Source organism: Lepus europaeus, chromosome 4 (assembly GCF_033115175.1).
Source record: "Lepus europaeus isolate LE1 chromosome 4, mLepTim1.pri, whole genome shotgun sequence".
In the NCBI taxonomy this organism is placed as follows: Eukaryota; Metazoa; Chordata; class Mammalia; order Lagomorpha; family Leporidae; genus Lepus; species Lepus europaeus.
In genome coordinates, this window is record NC_084830.1 from 84,322,646 (window position 1) to 84,336,466 (window position 13,821).

A 13,821-nucleotide genomic window follows, 5' to 3' on the forward strand; every position below is an offset into this window, starting at 1 on the left:
GTCATATCTCTCAGAGAAAAGATTGATCAGTACACCCATTTGTTGTTATGGAAACAAAGCATTGGTTGATTAAATTATTTGCTTTGAGTCTGTTGATGATAGTTTTACAGAAAATATCACGGATCCTGCTCCCATGCATTTTGAAACATGAGAAAAATACATCATCAGTGCTCATGTCAGCAGCACATATCCTAAAAAATACATCATCAAATAAGATTTACCTACTACAAAGATCGTCTCCATAAATCAACGATCTTTGCTTATAAAATTGCTGTAAAATCCCTCTGTAATACACGATTGAAGGTTCACCTGGAACCAAAGAACTACAGGATTGATCCTGGGCATTAATGACACGTGGGTCTTTAAACACATTTCTTGTGTGGTCACCTTTGACTTAGAATCCAATCCCCTGTTTGATTTACACTACTATTCTCTTTGCTGGTAAAAATATGTTCTCATCATTTGCAATAGTATGTGAGAACTAGTCAGGTTCTAGGCAATTTCTAAATGCAAAAATCCATTTAATGAATTGAATAAAGTATGAATTTTGCTTAATTTCAAAAACACTCTGGGTTGAACTGTTATCTGTTCCACCTAATAAAAGCAGTCCAATGTCTCCATTAAGAACACTCTCAAACTAGAATATATTACATTACAAAGCTTGAAGAATGGGTTATTGAGTTTTTTAAGAATTCCACAGACTTGAGAATCCATGATCCTCTATCTCAGACAATGCAGCAGCCTAAAAGAACTGGTCCATGCCTTCATGGCAATTACTGTCTGCTAGACACCAATTGTATAGCACTGTCCAGAAAATAAGACATATTCAATAAATATTAAGCAGCAGAAGTCTTCAAAGTGTTATCACAACAGACGGAATTCATGGAGGAAGTCAGATCCAAAAGCACGGTGGAGGGTGAATGATGTGGAGGGGTAAGATCTGAGATGAGGTCTGGGATGATGAAACAGAATAAGCAGAAACACAGAGGGTTGAAGCCACTCAGACACTTGGCTGGCCCAAAGGTCATTGCACAGCTGTGTCTTGTGGACAGGTAGGAGGAATCTGATTCTGAGGAATCTGCAAGTAAATGTTTAGGGGTGAAGGCTAAAATCTGAAAGCAATGGATGAAGCTTAGGAAATATTAAGCAGGAAAATGCCATGGCCTACCTTTTATTTAAGTATATCACTTAGGCTACATATGAATAATCGGCTGCTTGTGAGAAGTTAAAAATCTTTGGAGAATCATTCATTAGTCCCAGTGAAATATACATAGACACATTACTGTTACTTGCATGCAATAAGAACAAATATTTTGCCTCTCTTTATTTTGCTTATATTCATTTTATTTTCTTTTTATTTTGGTTTATATTATTTATATATCTAGTTTCTTATGTGTTTCTATGTATAGGTTTATATGTATTTTCGTAATTCATTCCTTGGCGCCAGTCAAGGGCCCAGTAACTATGTATTAAGCACAGTACTGACTACTAGGAGAGCATGAAGACATGACAGTTGATTGTGTGATGTGAAAATGAGCTGAAACCATCTTCCTAGTGGTGAAGAACATCAAGAGCAAAGCATGGCCACTGGAAAGACACAATAAGCAAGATAAAAAAATAAGTATCATGAAAATGAGTAAAATAACTTCCTAGAGGAGTAATAGCATGCCCTGAAAGGTCTCTGTCTACCCTGGAGGTGGAGACAGAATTCTCTGAGCAGGTTCCCTCTACCAGAACAAAGGGAGAAGTGAGAATGAGCCACAAGGTCAGGGCCCCATAAGAGCAGGTGTAATGAAAATGTACCAGCCAGTGTTGGAAATGCCAATATTATGTAGAATTTCCCACCAAATTACAAAGCAAAATGTCAACATCTGGGGTACAGAAAAGAGCAAAAATACAAGGAAGAAATTGACTTCTAGTAGACCTACATTGTTTGAAGAACTACACGCTCAAAATCTGAGAGATGAGCAGAGAAGAGAGGGAAAGAGAGATCTTCCATTTGCCGGTTCACTGCAAATAACCAAAATAGCCATGATTGGACCAATCTGAAGCCAGAAGCTAGGAACTCCAGCTGGGTCTCCCACATGGGTAGCAGGGGCCTATGTATTGGGGCCATCACTTGCTGTCTTCCCAGGTGCATTAGCAAGGAGCTGGATCAGAAATAGGGTAGCTGAGACTCCAACAGGAGCACCTATATGGGTGCCAACATTTTAAGCCAAAACTTGATCTGTTGGGCCACAATGCCAGCCCCCAAGTAGCATTTATTTTTAATCTGATCTGCTGGTTGACATAAACTCCGACTTAGGAGTTTGGCTATGGTTAGCAGGGTTTTAAATGAGAAAAGGTCTTTTGTTTTTCATAGCTGTAAAATTATGTTCACTGCTACCTGCTATTATCATTAACTGTGTTCCTCACTCATCATTCAATTAAAATCTAATCCTCTAAGTGGATACCATGGAGCAATAGACGAGGTGATGCAGCACACACAATGGGAAATAACTTGAGGAATAGCAACACAAGCACTCAACATAAAATGTGTATCAATTAGAAGATTTTTGAAAGGGCAAATTAATTTGCATGCTCTGAAAATTCCATTTTGCAATGAGACATTAATTTTTTTACCTTGGGAGAGAGGTTTCCCACAAAATGAAATATAAAAATGCTGTTCATTGTATCTCTTTTTCCCCCTCTATCTTTCTCTTTCTTTTTCACTTTTCATTCCTCAACAAAACAAGAAAAACAATCAGTATAGGCTTCTGGCAGCACAGCAAGAGAAATATGAGATTGGCCCTTAAGGGAATTTTTATTCTCAAGTGGATGTAAATGTATTCATCAATTCAAAGAAATGCATAGTGTGGTTATATACACAATACATTAATAAATAGCCATGCATTAAAAAATAATGAGGTTTTCCACAAAACAACATCCTGTGGTGTGTAGGGTCATAAAAAAGATACTAAAAGAGGGAGCAAAGATTATGTGTAAAATCTGATTAAAATACAGAAACACCATCATATATGTAAAAAGTAATAAATATTTTATTAGTTAACTATAAACAAAAGAAGAAATGCAGTAAAATGTAATTAAAAATGTAAAAGTGAGGGTTGTGATTTATTTCACTACAATAATATTAATATTACAAATGGTATGTAAATGGGTATCAAGACTGTAGTGTAGAAATAGAGGAAAGCAGCCATTCATTTCTTATAATGAGATTTCTTTTTTTTGATTTACATTTGTTTAAATATTTCAAATCGTGAATGAATAATGTTGCTCTTAAGCCTCACCCAGCTTAGCACATTCTCAGATTTCCATCAGCCCTTGGATGAGATGTGCATGTTGGCAGGCAGTTTCCAGGCAGAAACACTAATTGTGAAAATAGAAGAAAATTGACTGGCAGAAACCAAGAGTATTTTTAGTGCTGTTGGCTGAATGAGTTTGGCTATGAGTAGTAACCACTGCTAGTGAATGTACTGGAATCCAAAATAGCATTTTACAGAAGGTTCCCAATTAAAACATGAGAAAAGATCAAACAGAAAATTCATCAACTACTACTACCTTGAAGACTATTTGGGGTTTCAAGTACTAAGATTTTTATTCACCCTGATCATTTTTGCTATGGCCTCTGAAACTGCATAAAGCCAGAAGTTTTATTCAACACCCCAAATTGAAACCCAAGCACATGAGAGACCCTGAGACTTGAGGTCTATCCAACTCATGTTTGAAATCATTGCTTCCACTGGTTGAGTCTCAAATGAAAAGCACATTCAATATAACTCTGTCTTGCATTTGTGTTGAGTGTGGAGCTTAGAACACCTCAATTTGCTATCAGCAAATGTCACTTGTATACTACTGCCTCCCATTCCCCATTTGAAGAATTGTTTCACATCTTTCTTGAGGTGTATTCCTCACCAAAGGTACTAAGACCTCTCCTATTATCTTAGCACATAGTGGAGAGCAAGCTTCACAAAGGTCGCGATGAGCTGGCCAGGTTGTACAGTTAGACAGAGCAGAAGTGAAGTTTGAACTCCAGCCTCCAAAGCCATGTGCCCGAGACTTTCCACTATGCCCCACTACCTTAAATGTCATAGGATCTCTGTGACCTCTGCACTTCTACACTCATCCTTATTGTCTCCTTCTACTGATCTACTTGTTGCATCATCGGCCTAATCCCTATGATTCCTGTCCTATTATGAACTGTGCTTTATGGTCCCAGCTTGTAATGAATTCATGGAGTGGTCTCCTCTCTTATTCTTCCATAACTGGACCCCAACCAAAGGCACAGCCCAGGAAATTAGCTCCCTTTCTTTTTCTCATTCCCATCTCCACCTCCAGATGGCATTCAAAGCAATATCATATATATGGAGTTGTTATTTTTTTCTAATTATTCAAGCACCCTAAATCACATCTGCTATCATAAAAATGCTCGTGGGGCTTGCATTGTGGCACAGTGGGTTAAGCTGCCATCTATAAGGCAGGCTTCACACATGAGCACTGATTGGGGTCTCTGATGTTCCACTTCCAATCCTGCTCCCTGTATATGTGCCTGAGAAAGCAGCAAAGAATGATTGTAGTGCTCATACCTCTGCCACCCACATGGATGATCCCGATGGAATTCCAGGCTTCTGGCTTCAGCCTGGCTCAGCCCCAGCTGTTAAGGCCATTTGGGAAGTGAATAAAAAAAAAATCTCTCCCTCCCTCCCTCTGTGTGTGTGTGTGTGCGTGTGATTTGCCTCTCAAATTAATAAATAAATATTTTAAAAATCTTTCTCCTTTTTTAAAAAAATATTTATTTATTTATTTATTTATTTGAAAGAGTTACAGAGAAAGAGGGAGAGACAGAGAGAGAAATTTTTCATTTGCTGGTTCACTCCCCAAATGGCCAGGACTGGGCTAGGTCAAAGCCAGGAGCCAGTGACTTCTTCCAGGTTTCCCACATTTGTGGCAGAAGCCAAAGTACTTGGGCAATCTTTTGCTGCCTTTTCCCAGGTCATTAGAAGGGAGCTGGATGGGAAGTGGAGCAGCCAGGTCAAGAACAGGTACCCATTTGGGATGCCCTCATCACAGGCGACAACTGTACCTGCTATACCACAATGCCAACCCTGAAGTCTCCCTTCTTAATGAAGCTGTCTTAAATTGAAGAAAGGAAAAATTTTGCTTCCCTGACCTACTGAAGTATAAGTCAGGAATATCTCAGCTAACCTATTTTGAGGATGTCCAATTAGGATGATTTTCTTTAGTGTGGGTTTATTTCTTACATAATAAGGTGTTTAAAAGTAAATTGTGGCTGGCGCCGTGGCTCAATAGGCTAATCCTCCGCCTGCGGCGCCAGCATACCAGGTTCTAGTCCTGGTCAGGGCACCGGATTCTGTCCCAGCTGCCCCTCTTCCAGTCCAGCTCTCTGCTGTGGCCAGGGGGTGCAGTGGAGGATGGCCCAAGTCCTTGGGCCCTGCACCCCCATGGGAGACCAGGAGAAGCACCTGGCTCCTGGCTTCAGATCAGCGCAGCGCGCCAGCCATAGCGGCCATTGGGGGGTGAACCAATGGTAAAGGAAGACCTTTCTCTCTGTCTCTCTCTCTCTCACTGTCCACTCTGCCTGTCAAAAAAAAAAAAAGTAAATTGTTCTTGGTTTTGGTTCTTCAATATAAAGATGTAAGCACCAACGCCATTGCTTTTCTCTGGTTCTCTCCTTTATGTATCTAACAGGGCTGCCACAGCCCAGTCATCTCTACACTTAAGGAAAAGAGCAGAAAGAAGACAAATTTTCAGTGCTTATACAGGAGAACAAAAGCTTTCCCCAGACCTGCACATCATGTTCCCCTTCTTTTTTATTAGCTGGAACTATGTCACGTGCCCAACACTAATTGAAAGATGGCTAGAAAGAAGTTGGAAACATTGGCTCTGTTGGCTCTCAAAGAGTGTCTGTCACAGCTATTGAACCAGAGTAATTGTGTTTCCTCACCAGGCAAACATTGTACCAGGTGTTTAACCTCTCACGTAGTCAATAACCAAAGCCTAACTGGAAGGCTTTTATGTGCAGGGCACTATGTCCATGTCATGAAAGACCCAGAAATAAACCAGGGACAGATCTTACCCTCTAAGGACTTAACTAGTAAGGAATATAAAAGATATGTCCCTGTCTTGGATTTCCTTAGAATCTACCTAGGGGTGCATGGTTCTGATACATGGGAAAAAAGGAGTGCTCTCAAAACTAGCTAACAAACAAAGGAGCATGTGGAGTTCTGACACCACGTAAAATGTAGATGAGGGAGAAATTATAAGAAGGTAGAATCAGCCACTGTAAAATATTTCTTATAAGAATTAATGGGGAATACATGTTTAAAGGTTTTAAACCATGAGTGGATTTAGAGCAGTTGTTTCCATTCTGATTTTGGCCAGGAAATCTTATTAATAAAAATTATTCAAGAATTCATTCTCAGTATATGTGTTGATAAGTTATTTGTAAATTGTATAATACACCACTACACCAGGGGTGTATATGCATAATAAAACACACACTATCACACTATTGAAAGTTTTCAAGGAGAAAATTCCAACATAATGTCCACAAGATGTGTATCAATTACGATGCATGAAATAAAGTTTACAGGGGAGAAACCTGGAAGACATCACCTTACACGAATGATCACAGTTAATGTTACCATTGATGAACTGTAGCAACAGCAGGTGCCTTCAGATAAGAAGCATTCAGAATGGCAAGATTGCTTCTGTGCTTGGCCTGCTAAAAATTAACACCCTGAATGTAACCATGAGCCAAGATCACAGAAATGGCAGTTCAGGATCATTCTGCAAAATACCTGGCCAATATGATTTGAAAAAAGTCAAGATGAAGAAAGACAAAGGTACAGCCCCAATCTTTCTCACATTAGGGACAAATAAGGGGAGGTGACAACTGAGTGCCAGGTGGGATCCTGGACCCTGAACCAGAAAAAGAACACCAGATGAGACATTTGAGCACCGTCTTTAGGTGAGTTCAGAGTATTGAACAAATACGAATTTCCTGACCTGGATATCTGTTTGTAGTGTGTTATCATTTAGACACAGGGATTCAAGAATTCTTAATAGTGTTTTTTGTAATTTTTGTAAAAAATTACAGTAATTAAGTAATTAAAGTAATAATCAGGAAAAATAATAGAATCCAGTGGATTGTCTTGCTTATATTGTGGTCTAGAGTGATTTCTAGATTCACATCTGCAAACCTGGTGAAGTCATAAAAGGAAGCCTACTAGGATTTGTGACAGAAGCTCTCTTAAATTGTCCTTTCTAGACAATGATCTTAGATTTTTAAAAGGAAAAAAAGCCAAACATGCTATCTAAGAAGTCCCACTTCGAGGTACTTAAATAAAATTCATAATCAATAATAGAGATAATGGGGCCAATGTTATGGCACAGCAGGTTCATTCACCATTTGCACACTAGCATCCCACATTACACAGCCAGTTCAAGAACAAGTTGTTCTGCTTCAGATTCAGTTCCCTGCTAATGTACCTGGCAAGGCAGCAAATGATGGTACAAGTACTTCAGTCTCAACTACCCACTTGGGAGATCCAGGTGGAGTTCCTGCCTACTGACTGTCCTGGCCCAGTCCTGACTATTGTGGCCAGTTAGAAGAATTATCCAATGGATAGAAGTTCTTCTTCTCTTTCGCTCCCTCTCTCTGTCATTCTGTCTTTCAAATAAATAAATTCTGAAAACAAAAACGAAATAGGGATAAGGTTGTCAAAAGGTTTTCATTGAGATATTCTTTTTTTTTCATTTTGATTTATCGATTTTGAGAGGCAGAAAGACAGAGAGAGCTCCTATTCACTGATTCACTACCCATTGCCTGCAACAGCTCCAGGTTAGTAGCTAAAGCCAGGAGTTGCAAATTCAGTTCAGCTGTTTCTCATGGCTGGCAGGGAGCTAATTACATGAGTCATCACCACTGTCTCCCAAAGTTCACATTAGCAGGAAGCTTAAATCAGGAACTTGAGGTGAGACTGGAATCCTGGTTTTCTGACTTATCACTGAATCTCCTATCTGGTGTCTTAAATACTAGACCAAACTACTGCACTGGAGGTATTCTCTGTAAGAAGGAATAATTGGAATGAATGTAAATATCTAAGACTAAGGGTGGTAATTAAATTTACAGTAAATGTAAGCAATGGAATACTGTGTAGCCTCAATAGCTGTATGTTTCAAATTATTTAACACGTTTAAATTTCCTAATGGAATAACCCACATAAAGTTATACACAGTTATAGAGTTTTGTTTCAGTTATGAAAGTAGGCTATGTATATAAAAGTACCAACCTGTTAACCCTGGTGTAATATCTAGATTTTTTTCTTATGCCTGTTTGATGTTCATAATTTCAGCTTTTCTATTACCTTTATATCACAAAAATCATGAGGACAGTTCAAAAAAGCTGGTGCCAGAGCAAAGCAGCACAGCAAGAAGGCAACTGTGAGCCAGGAGACTGTATTTCTCCCCAGAGCCAGGATAGGGTTGGCTCCAGTTCAGGATTCTTAAAATAAAAGTGCTCTAAATGTTCACTTTCAAAGTTTTTTTTTTTTTAAGATTTACTGATGTATTTGAAATACAGTGTATATGTGTGTGTGTGTGAGAGAGAGAGAGAGAGAGAGATCTTGCATCTGCTGGTTCATGCCTCAAATGGCCACAATGGCCAGAGTTGGGTCTATCTGAAGCCAGGAGTCAAGACCTTCTTCAAGGTTTCCCATGTGAGTTCAGGGGCCCAAGCCCTTTACCACTTTCCTTTGCTTTCCCAGGCATGTTAGCACAGAGCTGGATCAGAAATAGAGCAGCTGGGAATTGAACCAGTGCCCATGTGGGATGCTGCTGTCATCTCAGACAGCTTAACCCACCGAATCACAATACCAGCCCCTACCTTCAAATACATTCATAGATATAAGATTACATGTCTCCTGGGTAAATACTTAGGAATGGAGTAACTGGGTCATATGGGAAATATGTCCTATGTCTACCTTCTCAAGAACTAACCAAACTGTTAGGCTATTAGCTACAACATCTTCATTCCCACCATTGCTGGTGAGAGATCTGATTCCTCCTCACACATGTCCCTACTTTTCATTGTCTTTCTGATCATAGGCACCCTAGTGCATGCAAAATATAGAACATCAATGATGAGGCCAACATTGAGGTTTCAGATATGAGAATTAACTTCATGAGACACAAAGAAGATGTAGAATGAATGTTACTTCTCAAATATTGTTTCCTCCATGGTAAATGCTCTAAAGAAGGTTTAAGGAAAAAAACAGTGGCAAAGGAAAGAGCATTTTGATAGGGTGCACACACCCAGAATGAAGGAAGACTGCAGGAATCTGCATACCAATGACAGGAAGAGAAGGAGAGAAGGGGAAAAGAAGGAAAGGAAAAGAAATAAGAAAGGAAAAGAGAAAGGGAGAGAGTGAGGAAGAGGAAAAGAGAAAGAGAAGGGAAAGGAAAGGGAGGGAAGAGGAGGGGAGGGGAGAGGGGGGAAGGGGAAGGGAAGGGAGAGGAGGGAAGAGATTAAGAGAAGAAAGGTAGAGAAGGAAAGGGAAGGGGGAGGCGGGAGGAGGGGATGGAAGGGACTAAGCCAGAAGTTATCAACCAGGCACCTATAAGGATATGGAAGATCCTCCTAAATCTCCACCTATTCCTATCACTTCCTACTGTTATCTTCTATGTGTTTCTTGTGAATGATTAGCAGACAATCCTTATAACCAAGATGTTTATTTTGGGAACCTGCAAGAAGAAAAACGCAAGTTTTGGTCCCATTTCCCTTGATAGAGGAATACACAATTTGAAGGCCATGGCAGCCACTCTGAGGAGCACAGAATTCTGGAGCTGCACTGCAGGACAGTTGCTTGGTCTGGGAGTCTCTAGTTGTCCACAACCATTCTGTGTGACCTGTTCATTCCAATGGTAGAAACTCGAGACAGACACATATCAAAGTCTGATATCAGACACACTGAGCACACTGAAGAATTTGGAGAAGGGTGCAATCAATTGTGCCTAAAGAATCTCATGAAGGCTTATTGAAGGAAGCATCATTTGAGCTGGAGGATGAGGGAAGAAAGGAAAGATTCTTCCTTGTAGTGCAGGTAGACCATGAAATTGATAATGCCCCCTGCTGTGTGCATCTCCTGTGATGCACTTCTCCCGTCAACACTCTGAGCCATCAGTGGACATTGTCCCACCTCTGTTCAGCATCTATGGCAGATATGTTTGAGTGTATCTTCCTCAGGCAGACAAATGCAAGACCTGAGTCTGCATAGTTAACCAAATTGCACTGAAATGCATATAAGAGTTATTTGTTTATTAAATGCTGATGATGAGGCAAATCCAGAGACGACTTCAATGTCACTCTCAACTCCATTTCATATGGAGGAAGCATTTGGGTTGCATCTTGCTTTATTGTCTCTGTGTGTGTGAGTGTTAATGAATGTCCGAATGAGTATGGAGCAGCATGTTCTCCATTTCCTATGAAAGCAATGGGTAGGCTCAGTAAAGCCCTCTCTCTCTCTCTCTCTCTCTCTCTCTCTCTCATTCTCTTCTGATCTATTTAAGAGTTAAGGGCAGAGGCCAGCATTGTGGCATAGTAGGTAAAGCAGCCACCAGTGAAGCCAGATCTTTTGTGTTCCAGCTGCTCCACTTCCATTCCAGCTCTCTGGTAATGTGCCTGGGAAAAAGAGAAGATGGCTCAAGTGTTTTGTCCCTGACACCCATGTGGGAGATCTGGATGAAGCTCCTGGCTCTTATCTTTGGCCTGGTCCAGTGCTGGTTGTTGCAGTCATCTGGGGAGTGAACCAGCAGATGAAAGATCTCTCTCTCCCTCTCTCTCTGTAATTATGATGTTCAAAATAACTAAATAAATCTTTAAAAAAAAAGTTAAGGGTGGATAATTTAGCAGTTGACAATTCAGGGCTGGACTCCAAGGACTAGATGCCTTGGACACACTGGAATTTCCAGGAAGAGAGGATGAAGGGAGGTAAGTATATTTTCAGTGAACTGAACATTTAGAATTCTGTTACAAATAAGAGGATATTCTACATTATCATGGAAAATGGAGTTAAAAGTTTATTTTTGTGCAAAATGATTTGAAATTCATGCATACAAGAGGTTTTCATAAAGCTTATCAAAAATATATATGAAAAAATTACATGAACTTTAAAAATTTTGCATGAAAATAAACATATTTTTGAACCATTTTCCACAAACTTTTTGAAGTACCCCTTTATGTAGATATATTTTTCTATGAAATGCCAGATTAATAAAATTGGAACAAATTTAGATGACAAAAACTTGGGAATGGAATGGAATTTTAGGTATAAGATAGGCCAAGATAATTAAAGATCATGACTAATTTTTGATCTGAAGAATGCAAAGAAATGTAACTTAAATTCCCCGTATTTTATTACATTTTTTTCTCTCATATAATTTAAGGATACATATGTATTGGGTACAGAGTGGTTTTCCAATACATGTAGACAATGTGGAATGACCCAGAATAATTGCCATACATATGACCTCAGACATATATAAATTTATATTTGTTAGGAAGATTCAAAATACTCTCTATTAGGTATTTTGAAATGTGCAAGTAGTTGTCATCAGTCATAAGTATCCTACTGTGCTACAAACCATTGAAAGTTATTTTTCCCATCCAACTGGCCCTGAGGCCTGTTAATCCCTCTCTCTCCATCCACCTCCTCTCATATTTTATATAAATTACAAAACTCATATACCCTCCAAATTTAGTCCATAATCACTCATAACTCGGTTTTTATGTTCTGTGAAAGAAAAAAGTCACATCATTTCCCAGGAAGCTCTCCCCTTTTGATGAATTGAAAAATCTAATTTTTCTAAATTACAATTCCATGGTCCATGTCCAGGTTCTGGCAGATGAGTGACACTTCATAGAAATTTTGAGAGCATGTGCCCGCAGTGACAAGAATTCACATTTCAGAGCACCCATTAAGGACTAGGCATTTTACTTTTCAGTCTTATGTTATCAGATCTCCACAAATACCTGTAAAATGGAGAGATGCATTTAGTGGTGTTGCACTGTCATGTTAGCATTATTGCCACTACCACAAGATTGGGCACATTCAACTTTTAAGTTTTTAGCCAATAGGGAGAATGAAATCAAGCCAAAGCTATACTCATACAATCACTTAAATCACATTTAATATCTAGGAACAGGCACTTAAGAACTTCAGCCAAGCAATTATTAGCTTCTTTGTTATCTCTCTCTGTTTTAAGTCTGGCATTTCCTTCCCCTACTGTAAATCTGCACTTTTCTTCGTCCTTGTCCCACTCCCCAAGACCCTCTTCCCTCTCAATAGTTACTTTTAAGTCAGTTAGATGTGTACAGGAAGCAAATACAAGTACATTATAATTTACTAAGCACCCAATATAGGCCAAGAACTGTGCTAAGTTCTTCATATTCTAAGTTCTTCTTATATTTCTACTTCATAGAGAAACTTGAAAAATATGAGCTTTATCCTTACTTTACATAAAGCAGGAATGTAGCTCACTCACAAGGGTCAAAATTTGCATCCATGATAGCAAATCTTGGTGAAGTTCCAACCCAAGTGTTTCTGAAGAGAAAGCAACGATATGATTCTATAAGAGACTATGATACCTTTTGGTCAAATTTGTTGAGTCAAATTCCATTTATAGCCTCCTGAATCTTGAGTTTTGCAGTTCGGGTATTCTGCCACAAGGTGACTAAAGGTTTTCATTCATGGCTCAGTAGTCTCATTATATTGGCAATTTTTGTCTGCAACATTTACAAACCATGGATCTTAGGAGTCTATTAACCATTCCAAGACCTGACTTCTCTGTGTGAAATGGAATGATATTAACACTGACTTTGTAAACTGACACACATTGGCATTCAATGTGAATTAACCACGAGAGGTGCTTGATCTTCTCCCCTGGATACCACATTTCAGACTCTTCCTCAGCACCAGGGATACCCGTCAGCCCTCCTGCTCTTCTGAAACACTCCACTCTATTTCTGGTCCATGAAATCCAGCCTCTAACAGGTCTCACATTTGCTGCAATGTTTAAGTCATGTATATTTTTTTATGTTTGTGTGTGTACACATAGGTAATATCTATCCCCATGACACCTGAACAATTATATATATGCATATAAATTTATACACACACACACACACATATATATATATATATATATATGAGATTAGTACTGTAGAGAAATTTCTAAAGAAATATTCAAGAGTGCCAATAGGCAAGGGATGCATCTTATGTATGAGATTTTTATAAGCATAGTTTTATTTAAATTCTTACAACCTTATGAATTTGATACATAAAAATAGTATTATTCCTACTTTATCTACAAATAAACTGAGCACAAGAGATATATCAAATTGTAAGATATCAGCATGGATTCAAAGAAGCAGACCAACTGTGTACCTAGCTCAAGATGGAACCATCCGTCAGTTATTATTAGCCTTCACTGTATAGCATGGTAACTTGGGGAGCATTTCCTTTTTTATGAATTTTTTTATTTATTTGAAAGGCAGAGTGACAGAGAAAGAGGGAGGGACAAAGATTGAGAGAGGGGGAGAGAGAGAGAGAGAGAGATTTTCCATTCTTTGGCTTACTCCCTAGATGGTTACAATGACAAAAGCTGAGCCAGGTCAAAACAAGGAGCCTGGAACAACTACCACGTCTCCCACATGGGTGTCAGGGCACCAAGCATATAGGCCACGTTCTACTGTTTTCGCAGCCACATTAGCAGGGAGCTGGTTCAGACATGGATCCAGAGCAG